This window comes from Anolis carolinensis, unplaced genomic scaffold (genome assembly GCF_035594765.1).
Source record: "Anolis carolinensis isolate JA03-04 unplaced genomic scaffold, rAnoCar3.1.pri scaffold_12, whole genome shotgun sequence".
Lineage (NCBI taxonomy): Eukaryota > Metazoa > Chordata > Lepidosauria > Squamata > Dactyloidae > Anolis > Anolis carolinensis.
In genome coordinates this window covers 24,308,165-24,325,360 of record NW_026943823.1, presented here as the reverse complement: position 1 = coordinate 24,325,360, position 17,196 = coordinate 24,308,165, and the positions used below count along the sequence as shown (strand labels likewise).

The 17,196-nt window shown below is 43.5% G+C and overlaps 1 protein-coding gene and 1 long non-coding RNA gene across 3 annotated transcripts in view; one reads left to right on the top strand and one right to left on the bottom strand.

Annotated features, from left to right (window-relative positions):
• gpr50 (G protein-coupled receptor 50) overlaps window positions 1-17,196 on the top strand; it is a 35,977-nt gene that overhangs the window by 13,578 nt on the left and 5,203 nt on the right. The gene's annotated exons all lie outside the window — the stretch shown is intronic.
• On the bottom strand, window positions 13,561-17,047 carry LOC134294112 (uncharacterized). Its single transcript, XR_010001090.1, has 2 exons — window positions 15,775-17,047; window positions 13,561-13,975 (listed from the first exon to the last, which is right to left on the bottom strand). It is a non-coding gene; the product is annotated as an uncharacterized LOC134294112 (long non-coding RNA).

Sequence of the window (17,196 nt, the reverse complement as noted above, 5' to 3'; positions counted from 1 at the left end):
CTCCCATGACCAACAGAAAATACTGGAAGGGTTTGGTGGGCCACTGACCTTGAGTTTTAGAGTTGTAGTTCACCTACATCCAGAGAGTACTGTGGACTCAAACAATGATGGATCTCGACAAAACTTGGCACAAATACTCAATTTGCCCAAATTTGAATACTGGTGGAGTTTGGAGAACATAGACCTTGGCATTTGGCTGTTGTAGTTGCTGGGATTTATAGTTCACCTAAAACCAAAGAGCATTCTGAACTCCAACAATGATGGAATTGAACCACACTTGGCACACAGAACTACCATGACCAACAGAAAATACTGGAAGGGTTTGATGGGCATTGACCTTGAGTTTTGGAGTTGAAGTTACTTTCATCCAGAGAGCAATGTGGACTCAAACAATGATGGATCTGAGTTGCTGTGAGTTTTCCAGGCTGCCTGGCCATATTCCAGAAGCATTCTCTCTTGACGTTTCACCATCTATGGCAGGCATCCTCAGAAGTTGTGAAGTCTGTTGGAAACGAGGCAAGGAGGGTTTATATATCTATGGAATGATGTCCAGGGTGGGCAATTGTCTGCTTGAGGCAAGTGTAGATATCACCATTGGCCACCTTGATTAGCACTGAATGGCCCTGCAGCTTCAAAGCCTGGCTGCTTCCTGCCTGAGGGAAAATCTTTTGTTGGGAGGTGCTAGCTGGCTCAGCTTGTTTCCTCTCCCAACAAAGGATTCCTCCAGGCAGGAAGCAGCCAGGCTTTGAAACTGTAATGCAATTCAATGCTAATCAAGGTGGCCAATGGCGACAAGACAAGAGTTCTTTCTCCCACCCTGGACATTATTCCACATGTATATAAATCTCACTTGTCTACAGAAGGACCAGCGGAGAGACCTTCAGCTTCTGATGGTCTTTGGTGACCCCTCTGACACCCCCCTCGAGACCCCCTCTGGGGTCCCGACCCCCAGGTTGAGAAATGCTGAACTAGAGCAAATGTGGACTTGATTCATGTTGCCTTTCTCCTCCATAGTTTGCTTCTCCAGATTGTTGGTGGCTTTAAGCAAACATTCATAATAGCGTTGAGTTTCTTCAACAAAATTGGTCATGGGCTCCGGAGCGGAGATGCTCAGTTTTGTATTATAAACACAGAGACGTCCATGCGCTATATTTGGTGCATGGTGAAATGGCTGTAAACGTCTCTTAGATTGGAGTAGACATGAGTGGAATTCCCATATGGTTTCCTCCTCGTCATTTTCATTGGAAGCGATTCCCTGTGGAAACTGCAGACGGGCCTGGCTTAATTGGTGTGGGACGTTCCCCTCGATTGGGATGGATATCCTGCTTCTCCAGTGAGTTTCAAGTGCCATATAGGGCTTTCCTCCTGGACCATATCAGTCTTAATAAGCGAAGGTCACCCAGTCATTGCATGACACTGAGTCCTTTCACATTATACAATTTCGCTTGAATGGGCATGGCAGCATCTCATGGAATCCTAGGATTTGTAATTTTATTACTCTTACTAGCTGTGCCCAGCCACGCGTTGCTGTGGCACAAATGGCATGAAATTTTTCATGCCTTTCATTAGCCAGACGAAAATTTGTGTCCTATAGGTGGGCCATTTTCATTAGCAGAAACCAAATATGAAAATGAGACGACACAAATGAAACTACACAAAACGAATAGCAATTCCATACAACAGCACAACACTAATGTTTAGTGCTTTGCAAAGGGTATTAAAGCAATGTGTTTGGAGACAAACACATGGCATAAGAATGGGGCGAGTAGCCCTGTCCTTATTCCAGAAGGACAAGCAGAGAATGACCTGCCTCCTCCTGGTCCCGCCTTCTCCCAGTCCCTCTCCCTCCCGAGTTCATCTCACCAAGTATATGCCTGGCTACCTTCTTTTCCAGCCCGGCCCTCGCTGCCAGGCCCACAACGGTTTTTCGGTCTGTACAGATCAACTGCGAGCTAGGCTATTAATGGTCGGGAGCTCACTCCGACCCGGTCTGGCTTTGAACTCATGATCTCTCGGTCAGTAGTGATTTATTGCAGCTGGCTACTAACCAGCTGCATCACAGCCCAGCCCTTAATAATGTATTTTAATAATGTAGTTTGGGAATGCGAGACCCCCAGTGGCAGAGAATGTAAAACTACATTTCCCAGAATGCAATGCTCACAGCATTGGGCTGAAGCAGCCAATCAGCAGTTTAGAATGAGTCTACAATAAATAAAATTATTATACCTGCAAAGAGGACTAAAATAAGTAAGTATAGATCTGTGCTAAGTTGAAGTTACGTAGTTGTGTGTCAGGCGGATTGCTGTTGTTGCTTTTTGGGGGATAAATTGTTTTTGTCTAAACTTTTAAAATCCCCAAAAATCTGTAGATGTGTAAATCTTTCTGAAACTTCTGGGGATTGATGCCCTGGTTATCTTCTGCATTGTATATAAAATTCAAGGAGATAGTTCTTGTTGTTTTTTTAAGAAATGTTGTTCATCAAATCTTTAAAAATTCTCCAAAATTCTGTGGATAAGGGAAGTGTTTTGAGATTTGGTGGGCTCACAGTGGTAAGTGTATTCTACCAGTGTAGCAAGCTTCACCACAATAGCTGTAAAAATAAGGGAGATAGGAGCCTCTTCAGTTTCCCCAAATGTAATTATTGCATTAATGCGCATGTGCAATTACTGTAATGAAATAGTAACGAAATTTTGTTAGTCTTGTTATAGTAATGAAATTTTCACTCACGAAACTTTAGAAACACTTTAGAAATGAAGCGCCAGCACCCCCCAATTTTGTAAGTATTTTTGAACCATTTTTTCATTGATTGCACATGCCTAGAAGTCATAGTAGAAATAATAATAATAATAATAATAATAATAATAATAATAATAATAATTTTATTTCTTACCCGGTTCTCTTCACAGCTTTAGGTGGGTTAAGTCAAAATCTGTGGATGCTCCAGTCACATTATATACAATAGTAGTGTAAAGTAATGTCCTTTTATAAAAAGGCAAAAATTATTATTATTATTATTATTATTATTATTATTATTATTATTATTATTATTAATAATAATAATAATAATAATACTTCACTTTATCTCTCCCACTGGAGACTCAAGGCTTGCTTTTTGGAATTTTGGGGGGAATATTTTCATGTTGGTTGGATCTGTTTTGGAAGTGTCTTTGCCAAACTTTCGAAATTCAAGCCCTTCCATTTGCTCCCGAGACCCTTGTGTGCCTGTGAATAGGGAATGACGATGGAAACATCAAATAACCTTTTAATTGGGCCCGTTTCTTTTAATAGATGCATTTAGACAGCAGTGAAAGCTGATCGTGGCTTGCCCTTGTGATAACTCAAGAGCAGGTTTGCCAGATGCCATTATTGCCAGCGACACGGAGCCCAATTTGAAATATCACACTTCCCTCCAACTGAATAGATGCAGAGCACAGTCGCAAGAGATATATTTTCACTCGGGTTGCGGGTCTGTGATATTTCTTTCAGCGGGGAAGACTTCATTTAAGAAGTTGATTATTTCCTACTTTTTGTGTAAATTTTTATTGTGATACAAGCTGTACCCGGCCACGTGCTGCTGAGGCCTAGTTAGTTCAATGGGAAAGAAAGGACAGAGAAAAAGTAGGTTTTAGATATATGTGATTTCACAATGTTTGTGGGTAGGCCAAATTTGTGGTGGTTCTATTGTCTTTGCAGATATGGAGATTGTCTGGTTTGGTGACTCTGGAACACATAACATATTACTGTCCATGCGATAACCAATCTGTGTCCTGATGTAAACAGTAGAATTCTTAAGATTGCCCCTAAGAGTAAACATAGATAGACAGATTGATGGATACAGATCTCTTTCTTTCTCTGCCCTCCCCTTGGGGAGAATGACAGGGGGCGTGGCTTCCTTGTTGGCCATGCCCCCGTGTTATTTTCCTGCTGGGAGAGGCCATAAGCATGGTTTTACCTGTCTCAGGTGTGACAGGTTTGTGATAGTAGGTATGTGAATACCTTAAAACACTCATCAGTTCGAATGCTCCTTTGAGTCCAAATTTTGTAGCAATTGATGAAGTATTTTCAGAGATATGAGGTCCCCACAAACGGACATTACCTTTTTATTTATACAGATTTTTTTTTTCGTGTCAGGAGCAACTTGAGAAACTGCAAGTCACTTCTGGTGTGAGAAAATTGGCCATCTGCAAGAACATTGCCAAGGGGACGTTGCCCGGATGTTTTGATTTTTTTACCATCCTTGTGGGAGGCTTCTCTCATGTCCCCGCATGGAGCTGGAGCAGATAGAGGGAGCTCTGTTCTATCGCCCGCAAATGTCCAAAATCTCGGAAGGGCAAGTGGCTGTTTTCCCATTACTTTCCGATGGCAGTGGAGAGCGTCAAGGCTGAATCAGCCACTTCCAGGTGCAGCGTCTCCTTTGTCTGCTTCACTTTCTCATCAGGTTTCTTTAAAAGCCATAATCTATTCTGCACACATCGCAAATTGTAGACGGAGAGGCCGATAGCGGCACAATTGGCGCAATTTCCTGATTTTGGAGGCATTAGCGACCCCATTCAGAGCACGGGAATGCTTCCCCTTTAGATAAAATTCCCCAATCCCCGTGCCAGCCGGCCAGTCGCCTTTCTAAGTTCTGAACTTCACCCTAAATCCACATTTATTGAAGCCGGAACTACTGATTTGGGTTTTCAAAAAATAGTTTATGCATTAAACAATGTATTGCTTTTATAATGATCTTATAAGAATTTTATGATTTTATTAGGAGCCCCCGGTGGCACAATGGGTTAAACCCTTGTGTCGGCAGGACTGATGACTTGAAGGTTGGGTTGCTGACATGAAGGTTGTCAGTTGAAACCTGGGGAGAGGATGGGTGAGCTCCCTCCGTCAACTCCAGCTCCATGCGGGGACATGAGAGAAGCCTCTCACAAGGATGGTAAAAATATCAAACATTCCGTATTATTTATTTATTTACCGTATTTATATTCCGCCCTCCTTTCTCACCCCGAAGGGGACTCAGGGCGGATCACAACACACACATACACAGCAAACATTCAGTGCCATTGGACAAACATGATAGACAAACAGATAGAGGTACATCGGCATTTTTTCCAACTTCGGCGTGTGGAGGTTATGCTCGATTCCGCCTACAGGGGGTGCTGTCACTTCATCTACTATGACGACAAGCCCTTTGATCGCAGAATTTTTCCTCCTTGTTCTTTGATCGCCAGCATTTTTTATGTCACCATAAAATGCCTCCCCTCTAAGCGGTGCCTAATTTCTCTACTCACAGCTCAGCCGTTTCTGAACTGCTTAGGTGGACAGTGAGCAGGGCTGATGGTCGGGTTCTCACCCTGACTCGGGCTTTGAATTGCCAACCTTCCAGTTAGCAATGATTTATTCATCCTGGTGCTGTGCTAAAGCCCGGCCCAAACATCTGGGTTGTTGGGACTCAGCCTTTGTGTGACTCTGATGAGGATTCTGGGATGCAGTTTCAAGATGATGGGGTTCAGGTTCAGGATGAGTTTCAAGGTGACTCTGATGGGAATTATGGGATTCAGGTGCAGGATGTCCCTGCTGTGGGAGATGAGGAGCAGGGAGGCTTTCCCATGGAAAGAAATGATGTTACTGATGATGGTTTTCAGGTGCAAGAAGCAGAAAGGGAGATGATGAGGCCGCGTCTCTAGATTGGGCTAGTTGTTTGGAATTTCGGGGGTTGTGTAGAAGCCTCAGAATAGCAAATAAGAGGGAGTTCAAAGGGCAAAGAAATGCCTTCATGTTATGCTATTAAAACAAACTGCTGAGAGGGAAATCTTCGTCAAAGCAATTCCTCGCTTGAATCAAGAACTAAGTCTGCTTTCCTGCATTATCTTATAGCCTGGATGTATCCTCATTTCTGGGACTTTGGTTTCATTTTAAGGATTTTGTTTCATGCCTAATGTTTCCATGGATTTGTTCTTACAGCCTTGTTTTTGTAACTATCTTTTGGAACTGAACTTTTACCTTTATGAACTATCTTTTCCTTATTTCCTAATAAACTACAAAAGACTACGATCTGTGTGCAGCCTGGTGTCTTCAGCAAGGTGAAGCTAACCTTGCAAATGGCCAGTTCTCTCACCCCAGAAGAGATTTCCCCTTTCTCAAGTCACTCCTGATACGAAAAAAATAAAGTAAAGTAATGATCTTCAAACTGCCCTGCAGCCTTTTTTAATGGACTGTGCCCAAATCTGAGAGATTTGGATACATAATACAGGGAGGTTTAAATAAAAATAAATCTCTGTTCCTCTGCTTATTTTTGTTAATGGAACCAATAGGCTTATCAGATTTAAAAAGAGAGCGAGAGCAATAAACAGTTGTAATATTTATGAAACGAATACATGCTTGTACAATCAATCAAAAGGGTGTCTGTTTGATCCCTGGGATCTTCATGAGAGACTGTGGTCGGCATGCTTTCCCATCCCAAGAATCCCTTTCTGGACTACAGTATGGCCTTTGTCTGTTCCGATGGCGCATTCTGGGAATTGCCATCCAAAAATAACTTCCCCCCTCTTCTGGCAGATGTCAACTTTATATAATTTCAACCAGGGCTTCTCAAGTTTTCTCAGCCCTTTTTGAAGCAAAAGTTGCTCGTGGAGCCCCAAGAAATGTTATATATATTATATTACTAGCTTGGGGACCCGGCGGTGCCCGGATTATTAGAAGAAGGCTGTTTTGGGATGTTAGGTGATATCACTGAAATTTTGTCCAGATCCGTCATTGGCTGGGTTCAGTGCTGTCTGGATATGGGTGAACTACAAATTCCAGATTCCCAGGGCAATCACACCCAAACTCTGCCAGTATTCGCAGTTGGCCATGTTGGGCTCTCTGGATAAGGGTGAACTACAACTCCCAGATCCGAGTTCAATCACCCCGAAACCAGGTCTGTATGCACAACTGGCCATGTTGGGTGTGTGAGCCAAGTTTGGTCCAGATCTGACCTCAGCTGGGTTCGGTGCTTTCTGGATGCAGATTAACTACAACTCCCAGAATCAAGGCCCAGTCCCACAAATCCCTACAGTATGTTCAATTGGTCATGGGACTTCTCTGTGCCAACTTTGGTCCCAGTCCATTGTTGGTGGGGGTCACAGTATCAGTGAAGGTACTGCAAGTCCCATTATCCGTGGCAAGTTTGGTCTAGATCCATCGTTGTTTGGGTTGACAGTGCTCTCTGGATGTAGGTCAAGTGCAACTCTTATAAATCATGGTGAATTCTCCCCAAACTTCTTGTTCAGTTGCTGATCAATTCCTCTATGAACTGTGTGCTGTAGGAAAGGTATAGATATAGATATTGTATTGCATTTCTAAGGAGTGGCTCAATGAGTTGAACCCTTGTGTCTGCTGAACTAAAGGCTGGTGGTTCTAATCCATGAGATGGGGTGAGCTCTCATCTGTCAGCTCCAGCTTCCCATTTGGGGACATGAGAGAAGGCCCCCATCCCCAGGATGGTAACATACGGGTGTCCCCTGGGCAATACAGGAAAGGAGATTCCACCTGAACATCAGGAAGAACTTCCTCACTGTGAGAAGGGCTGTTCAGCAGTGGAACTCTCTGCCGCAGAGTGTGGTGGAGGCTCCTTCTTTGGAGGCTTTTAAACAGAGGCTGGATGGCCATCTGTCGGGGGTGCTTTGAATGCGATTTCCTGCTTCTTGCAGGGGTTTGGACTGGACGGCCCGTGCGGTCTCTTCCAACTCTACGATTCTAGGATTCTATGTCTTCAAAGCTTCAAAAGGGCCTGTCCCAGGTCCAAACTACACTGCCATGCAATGCAACCCAGCCCAGTTAAATGGCATCATATGAGTCTACTTTGAACATACAATGCAGTTTCAAATGGCATTACATGGCAACACAGATGGGGCCTAAGGTGTAGTAGTCCTTTGTGAAAAATAATACAAAATCAGCACCTTGGATAGTGGTTTGACACCACTTTAGCTGCTGTGGGATCAGAAGATGTGTACTTTTGCAAAGCCTTTCACCTTTTCTGGTGAAGCGCCTACAGCATTGAGCCAGTTGAAAGTGGTGCCAAACTGCATTCATTCTGCAGTGTGGATGCACCCGTGGCTGTTCATAGCCCTGCTCAGGTTTTGCAAACTCAAGGCTGTGACTTATTCCAGTCCCTCTTTAATGCAGCATTCCCATTTCCCATTACCTTCTGCTTGTAAGACCATTCTTACATTTTCCAAGGGGTCTTGCTATTTGTGGCTGCCATATAACGCAGTTTGGACTCTACTGGGCTGTATTATAGGAGTCCACACCAGGCATGGACAAACTGCTGCCTGTGTGTCTCATGACTTGCCTCTCTTCCATCCCGATGGTCCTTTCCAGGCTCGGCTCTGTTTTATTGCTTGGCAGCCAAACCCGGACATGTTGAAAGGACTCTCTGAGGCTCCACCAAGGTTCCGCACTTGGCGTTAACCAAACAGAGAAACAGTTAGTTTCAATCGGGCCTGGGAATCATGTGGGGCCGCCCTGGGGTTATTTTTGTAGCCTCGGTTGTCCTTTTTTATTACCCCCAAATCAAGAGGATCACACCCTATGTATCCGGAGGCATTGTGTTTGCTGTAGATCTCCTCTTAAGCGCATACTTGGCTGCCAACTCGGTCTATGCAAAAAGGGGGAATGTCATGATCCCGTCCATCACCAAGAAGGGATAGGTCCGTGGCCTCGTGATTTTCTTAAGGCGGAGAGCAAATTCCCCCATATCGAGTCCCAAAAAGCTCTGTAACTTCGTATCTGATCCAAACTAACTTTCGTTCCCTAAGTCTGACCTCTTTGCCTGGAATATTGTGTCCAGTTCTGGGCACCGCAGTTCAAGAAGGAGATTGACAACTGGGGAGGGATCCAGACAGAGGCAAACAAAACGGTCTGGAAGCCTTTGAGGAGTGACTTACGACTTGAAAAGATAATCTTGAAAGATAGCATCATCTTTCAGGATTTTAAATAGTTCAGCTGGGATCCCGTCGTCTCCTGCTGCCTTGTTATGAGCAATGCTTCTTAAGGCCCATTCAACCTCATTCCTCAGGATGTCTGGGAATTGTGCATTTAACTGGGTACATCTCCCCCTATCACTGCTTCCTGTTTTTTCCGTATTTGCTGGCATATGGCATGCATCACCTTGACTGCGTTAGGCTGAGATTAAGGTGGCTTTTTGATGCCGTTTGTATCAAATCAGATCCCGGAGGGCATCATTGACAGAACCCCAGGGTGTGTCTACACTGTAGAACAAATGTAGTTCTACGTGGCCATGGCTCAGTTTTATGGACCCTTGGGATATGTAACCTTCCTTGTAAAACTCCAAAGCAATTGAGCTATGGCATTGAAGTGATACCCAATGGCATTGATCTCTAATCATCCAAATTGGGACCGAATCAGCATCTTTGTTGAGAAGGCCTTCAAGGGCCTGACTCCGCTTCAATATAGATCCCAAAAAGGTAATGTCTGAAGCTCAATATGGCATGCATTTGGGTCTGGCACGTTCGCCGATGACATTATAACTCTTAGGATTCGCATGCCAGTTCTTATTCTTAGAAGTTTTATAAAGGAACAGAAAATAAAGAGGGGGGAAAGAGGCTTTTGCAATGTATGTCATAATATTTTGATAGCGTGTTTCAAGAATGCCAGGCTTGCTACTGCGATCCTAGGAAACGGTTATTGCTCCTTATTGGATTTTAATGGGAGAAATTCTTAAATTTGGCTGACTCGCTTCGGAGCCAAGCTTTCGCGCAGCTGCTTTTGCTTTGTTCTCATAAGCGCAGATTTGAGAGGCTTGGAGGCCAAGAACTTAGTGTGACTTTGAGAAAGGCATCCCGTTTCAGCGAGGTTTTGGACTTACTGGCCCTTTTACGTATTACTGAAATAATCACACATTCTTCCCTGTTTTTGTTCTTTTTCAGGGTAGGTCCCAGGGACATAGGACTTTGCTGTTGTATTTTGAAGTAAAAGTCGTACTATTTTTTTTTAAAACCATGCAATTAAAAACCTACTATTCAAATTGAATTCAACCTGGAATGGTTGCAACAAATAATTTCCAACAACATCTCCGTTTATTCCATATTTGAGGGGCAAAAATATGGGGGCGAGCCAAAGGTGCACCAAGGGGCAAGGGGCTTATTCATTTTTTTAGTCCTTTGCATTTTGTCGCAGCTCAAGGTGCTTTTAACAGTGTCAAGTGCCAAGACTTATACTTCTTGTTTAATTGTGGAGGCAAATGAGGCATCGAGCTTATAATCATTAACACGGTTACCTTTCAGTGCTCAGACCACATTGGCAAAGGAGGTAAACTGCCTTATCTTTGGCATATCCTTTCGATCGTCTGATTAAGAAGCCACTGAGCCTGATAAAGGTCATTGCTATAAAGGTATTCAATGTCTTCAATCCTCTGCTGGGAGAGACATTGAACACATCCATAAATGTTGGATTCGTCTGCACGGTCAACACAACTCGCGCCAAAGCGTGCGCTCGCTCACGAGACCGTCCTCCTCGGTCTGATTCCAAGGGACAGGGCGCTGGCTTATTTCATTACAAGTGCCCTGGGAACAGCCAAATGTTTGGCATTAATGGCATGGAAATTGAAAAATTCCTTCTGCCACAAGTGAGTGGAAGCAGGGCCAGCTTAAATTAGCTCCGTATGAGAGAGCATCCATTGTCATGGCTGGGTCCCTAGGCATTTTCAAAGGAACGTGGGGAAAGTTTACTAGCAACAGAAAGATACAGGCCGTCCCCAAGTTGTGAGCGAGATAGGGTCCTGCAGGCTTGTTCTTAAGCTGAATTTGTTTGTAAGACAGCACAGGTACATTTTTAAGTGTAACTCCAGCCATATATGTGTATGTATATGTATAGGTAAAGGTAAAGGTTTCCCCTGACGTTAAGTCCAATCATGTCTGACTCTAGGGGTTGGTGCTCATCTCCATTTCTAAGCCAAAGAGCCGGCGTTGTCCGTAGACACCTCCAAGGTCATGTGGCCATTGCCATGACTGCATGGAGTGCTGTTACCTTTCCGTTGGAGCAGTACCTATTGATCTACTCACATTGGCATGTTTTTGAACTGCTAGGTTGGCAGGAGCTGGAGCTAACAGCAAGCCCAGAAAGTGCTCTACCATAATGGTCCAATAGAAAACAGATATTTGCCTTTTCAATTTCGGGAGGCTCCCAAAAAACAGATCGGGTTCTCATCAAAAGCCAGAACATGAAACGGGTCATGGTTTACCCTGAATGCACGACCCTAACAAATATCCAACTGGTACCTGCCAGTACTTGCAGCCGAGCGCCCCTTACTCTGCCATAATGGTCCAATAGAAAACAGATATTTGCCTTTTCGATTTCAGGAGGCTCCCAAAAAACGGATCGGATTCTCACCAAAAGCTAGAACACGAAACGGGTCAAGGTTTACCCCGAATGCACAACCTTAACAAATATCCAACTGGTGCCTGCCAGTACCTGCAGCCGAGCGCCCCTTACTCTGCCATAATGGTCCAATAGAAAACAGATATTTGCCTTTTCGATTTCGGGAGGCCCCCAAAAAACGGATCGGGTTCTCATCAAAAGCCAGAACACGAAACGGGTCAAGGTTTACCCCGAATGCACAACCCTAACAAATACCCGATTCTCGTCGTCCTCTTTCCTTGCCCAGTCTGCAGCCCAGATGTTCCCTTCTTTATAGACTTCTGCTCTTAGTTTACAAGTGAACGCTGTTGTTCTGTTGACTCCACCACAGGCCCAATGAAGCAAAGATAGACAACCATGCCAGCAGGCGATGTTCCTCTTGGTAACGTTGTTCACATATTTCTTCTCTTTGGATGCAAGCTCTTGCGCTTGCATCAACAATATAACGCTTCCAGCCATTAATGCTTCGTCGGCCTGGCGGGGTGCGAACACAGGGGGTTTTCTTTTCCTAAAAGTATTTTTCTAGCATGATTTATGGTGGTTATAAAAAGTCTCGGCTCACCCTCCGAGCGAGAGGCAGGGCCGATGCGAGGCGACAAGCCAAGGATTTCAGCGGAGCTGGCAAACCGACGCAACGGAACGAAAATAATTCCCCAATTTTTGACACACAGCCAGTGTCTGCTCCGAGACAAAAATAATGGAGAGATACTTATACTTGCTGGACACCAAAGCAGAAGCCACCATGGCCCCAGACGCCGGGGCTTGCCAGCAGGCCATCAGTCAAGCCATGTGCTTTGCGCTTTGCCAAAGTCTCTATTGGGACCGATGCAACAGGCTTCCAAAGCATGGATTCACCCATGGAAGAGGCATGTCTCCAAGTGGTGGTTTTGCAAAGGCCTTCCCAGGGATGATGGGGCTCCCCAGTTCAGACTGATACAAGCTCGACGTCAGGTGTCAGGGCTATTGCAATCAATTTTTATAATAATTTCACTCTATGATAATACTGGATTGGTCGCTAGGTGAAGTGGCCCTCTCTGACGACACTGGAGAAAAATGGTGATGCATATGATTGGTATGGTAGTATGGCCTAAGGGCTTCCCAGCAGACATCAAATAAAGTCTTTGCTATACAGACTTGTGAGGTGCAAACAACAGGTTTCAGAGATTCCCCGCTGGACATGGTGCTGGTAATGGACTCTCGAAAGTAAGACGGTTGCAGCCAGCCCTGGCCCCTGACCTTGATGCTAATTTATAGCCCCGAGCTTCCCAGCAGTGCTGACTTTCTGGCGAGGTCTGGGGTCCCCAAACTTTTAAAACCGGGGGCCAGTTCACAGTCTTTCAGACCGTTGGAGGGCCGGACTATAGTTGAAAAAAAAACTATCAACAAATTCCTATGCACACTGCACATCTCTTATTTTGAAGAAAAAAACAAACAAACAGGAACAAATACAGCCTCAATATTAATCATAATCATAATAAAATAAAAATAATAAAGAGGGTTGGAAGAGACTCCTTGGGCCATTTAGTCCAACCTCCTTGTACCTTTGTGCACCAAAAGCACAAGCAAAACACCCCTGACAGATGGCCACCCAGCCTCAATATTGTTAATACTAATACTAACAACAACAACAACAACTTGGGAAGTGTCCAATGTGTGATCCAATACAACAGCCAGCAGAGTGTCTGCTGTGGACTCATCTTGTTGTGTTTCAAATAATAATAATAATAATAATAATAATAATAATAATAATAATAATACATCACACAGTCCTAAAGGCTTGGGAACTTGTGATTTTGTGATACGAAATCCAGCATATGTATCTCGTTTGCTGTGTTATACTGTGTCTTTGTGTCAATAATAATAATAATAATAATAATAATAATAATAATAATAATAATAATAATAAAGAGGGTTGGAAGAGACCCCTTGGGCCATTTAGTACAACCCCCTTCTGTCTTTGTGCACCAAAAGCACTAGCAAAGACCCCCTTGATAATTAATTATTAATTAAATAATAATTAAAATATAGTTTGGCAGAAAAAAGATTCCCCCGCCCTTCATTTAAAGGTCGCCGTTATCCTTTCCAGGGAGGATGGTACATTTCTGTGGAGCAGGTTTGTAATTCACCGAAACCAAGTGACCCGAGCCGGAGTCCGATTATGCTGTTCCCATTTAATGAGGCCGGGCTGGTTCCATCAGAGAAATGAATGGATGTGTTGAATGGATCTGCTCAATTGGTTTCCAAGTATCATTACTGCAGATGAAATGCTCAGGCAGAACCCCAAATTGCAATTCAGAATGTCAGCCTTCCAAGTGGGAGGAAAAAAAGGGGGAGAAAGAAACCCCCCTCAATTGGAGTGTTTGATTCCAGCATCCAAATCGTGGTCATCTGTAATCATGACGCATCTTTCCGTTCTTAGAATTGTTTTCTCCCGGGACTGGAGCGGAGGATGGCACGTGGGCTCCCCATCGGAACAAGTCTCCGAGGTTCCTTTTTGAAAGTCTGCCTTGACCTGACTTTCAGATGATTGTTTTGCATGGCTGTTGAATGAGTCCAAACTTGAGAGCTGAAAGCCAAAGTTATAGATCAGGGAGGGAAGAGGATATACCGTATATACTCGAGTATAAGCCGAGTTTTTCAGCCCTTTTTTAGAACTGGAAAAATCCCCCTTGGTGAGGGTCCTGGTAGGATTATATTCAGGTCGGCTTATACTCGGTTATATATGGTACATTTATTATTTTTCTCTATTATTATTAATATTATTACATTTATTATTTTTCTCTATTAATTATTATTATTACCATATATACTCGAGTATAAGTTTTTCAGCCCTTTTTTAGAACTGAAAAAATCCCCCTTGGCTTATACTCAGGTGAGGGTCCTGGTGGGCTTATATTCAAGTTGGCTTATACTCGGGTATATATGGTACATTTATTATTTTTCTCTATTATTATTAATATTATTACATTTATTATTTTTCTCTATTAATTATTATTATTACCATATATACTCGAGTATAAGTTTTTCAGCCCTTTTTTAGAACTGAAAAAATCCCCCTTGGCTTATACTCAGGTGAGGGTCCTGGTGGGCTTATATTCAAGTTGGCTTATACTCGGGTATATATGGTACATTTATTATTTTTCTCTATTATTGTTGTTGTAATACATTTATTTTACTCTATTAATTATTATTATTACATTTATTATTTAACTCAATTATTGTTGTAACAATAATTACAACCGGGCCAGTAGAGCCCTGTAACAGTAGAGTCTCACTTATCCAAGATAAATGGCCCGGCAGAACCTTGGATAAACGAAAATCTTGGATAATAAGGAGGGATTAAGAAAAAAGCTTATTAAACATAAAATTGCATTTTTTAGTTGTAAAGATGGACGTAAAGCATGAGAAGAGGCAGGAGCCCTGGGCAGGATTTCTGGCCCATGTTCAGAGCTCCCTCCTTTCAGGGCATTTTCGCTTCTTTTCTAACTCCGAACATGTGATGAGCTCCGTGCCTCTCCCTGCTTGACAAGAGGCCAAAGTGTCTTACCAGGGGGAAATTTCTCCATGTGATAAGGTGGTGAGTCTTTTGGCCCAAAAAAGCAACATTTCCAGGTTCTGGACTAGTTCACATGAAAGAGATGGCTGGATACTCTCCTTACCTTTACATAAAAATCTGAAAAGCAGCCGTGAAAAGAGATGACCACTTTCAGCACGAGTCGGCAGCTTATGACACTCTAAATCATCTCCTTCTCCTGAGAAAGACTTATCATATCACAAAGGATGACCACCTCACCTGCTTCATAGGAAATCTGCTACAAAACGGGAGCTTTTTTGTTGAGTTCCAGGGTCAGAGAAGCAGATGACCAAAAAGCTTCCCATCGGAGTGGAAATCATCTATCGGACAGATGGCAAGCTATTTAACCTCAGCAGACTGAAAGCCAAAACCAAGGTCACAATAACATCTGTTATAGAACTCCAATATGCTGATGATAGCGTAGTCTGTGCACATTCAGAAGAAGACCTACAAGCCACTCTAAACACCTTCGCAGAAGCATACGAGAAGCTCGGCCTCTCATTGAACATCGAGAAAACCAAAGTGCTCTTCCAGCAAAAGGCACCAGCCAATCCCTCTGCAATGCCAGGAATATTACTTAATGGTGTAACATTAGAAAATACGGACCTTTTCCGCTCGCTTAGCAGTCACCTCTCCACAAAAGTCAACATTGACACTGAAATACAATACTGCCTGAGCTCTGCGAGTGCAGCATTCTTCCGAATGAAGCAGAGAGTGTTTGAAGATCGGGACATTCGTATGCGAGGGCAATTCCACAGTGGGAAGGAGCCTTTTCCCTTCTCCATACTTACTCTCTCACAATGCAGTAGAGAAGCTGCACTAAAAACAGTCTGCAAAATATCCCTGAAATATTTCACTCATCTCTCCGTGTTGCAGAGGATCCTCCTGTTCTAAGTGAGCCCACACAGCTCCATGCTCCCGAACAGAGACAGATGGGGAAATGAGCCAAACCTCCAGAAGGCTTTGTGCCATAATAATGGCTCCGTGCAATAAGTGCATCACTGCGCTTTGCCCCAGAAAACTATTACCTTACCTTTCAGATGGAGAGAGAGAGAAAATAGGGTCATTAACCGACACAATCGCCCACCAGCCCTTGGCTCCCGTAATTATCCAAGAGTCGGGGGATTTTTGTTTGCAAAGTACTGATAATGGGAGCGATAATTGGGATGGACAACATTAGCATGCTCCCTTTAGCGATCGCTCCGAGGCCCTCCAGGCAGAGTGGCGAGAGAGGCTTCGTAGCTTCAATTCATGGAGCATTGGGTTTTTCAGATGCCAAATGACATGAGAACCGCTGAAGCCTTTCGCCATCTTCACATCCTTGAGTGGCTCCTGGACTTAGGTCTGCTGGGGATCCCACCAAAAGAAGAACTGGCACCAGGATGCCCAAAATGGGCCAAGTAATAGCACCCTTTGTAGATTTTTCCACCAGTCGTTGACACTTTTTTCCATCGCTTCCATTCTGTTAGATTGGGTGTTCAAAATGGTTGCCACCAGCCTGATGGTATTTTGAAAAGTAATGTAAAGAAAATGGATTCCCTTGAATCAGAAAAGCAATAATCTACTATTACAACACAGACTTGTTTCAACAACTTGTAAAAAGGACAACAAAAATAGTATACAATGAAACATAAGTTTGTTATATTCACAATATTGAGTATTAGTGTTGTGCTTTTGTATGGAATTGCTGTTTGTTTTGTGTAGTTTCATTTGTGTTTCTCATTTTCGTATTTGGTTCCCGCTAACGAAAAAGGGCCGCCTATACGACACAATTTTTCATCTGGCTAACAAAAAACACAAATATTTTCATTCCATTGGCGGCAATGGGAGGGCTTCCAAGGCTCACCCCCCCCCCCCCCGGTTTTTGCTTTTAGCTCACCAACTATTAAAATGTTTAGAACTTCCCCAGAGTACTATTGTTATTGATAATAATATTATTATTATTAGCACCCATTGGCACACATCAGATGTAATGCAAAGGCATTTTATTCTCTCAGGCTCTATCAAGTGCGGGACAACACTTGATGGATGTGAGGTGGATATATTGAGACACTTACAGCCTTCCGTCTCAATTCTCACCTCCGTTTGGCAACTCAGCATCTGCCTAGTAGCACGAACAAATAAGACTGCATAGCTGTCTGCCAATTAGCCTGTATTTACAGGTATGTACACAAATAGCAGCTCGGACACATGTTTCTTTAACAGCAAGATTA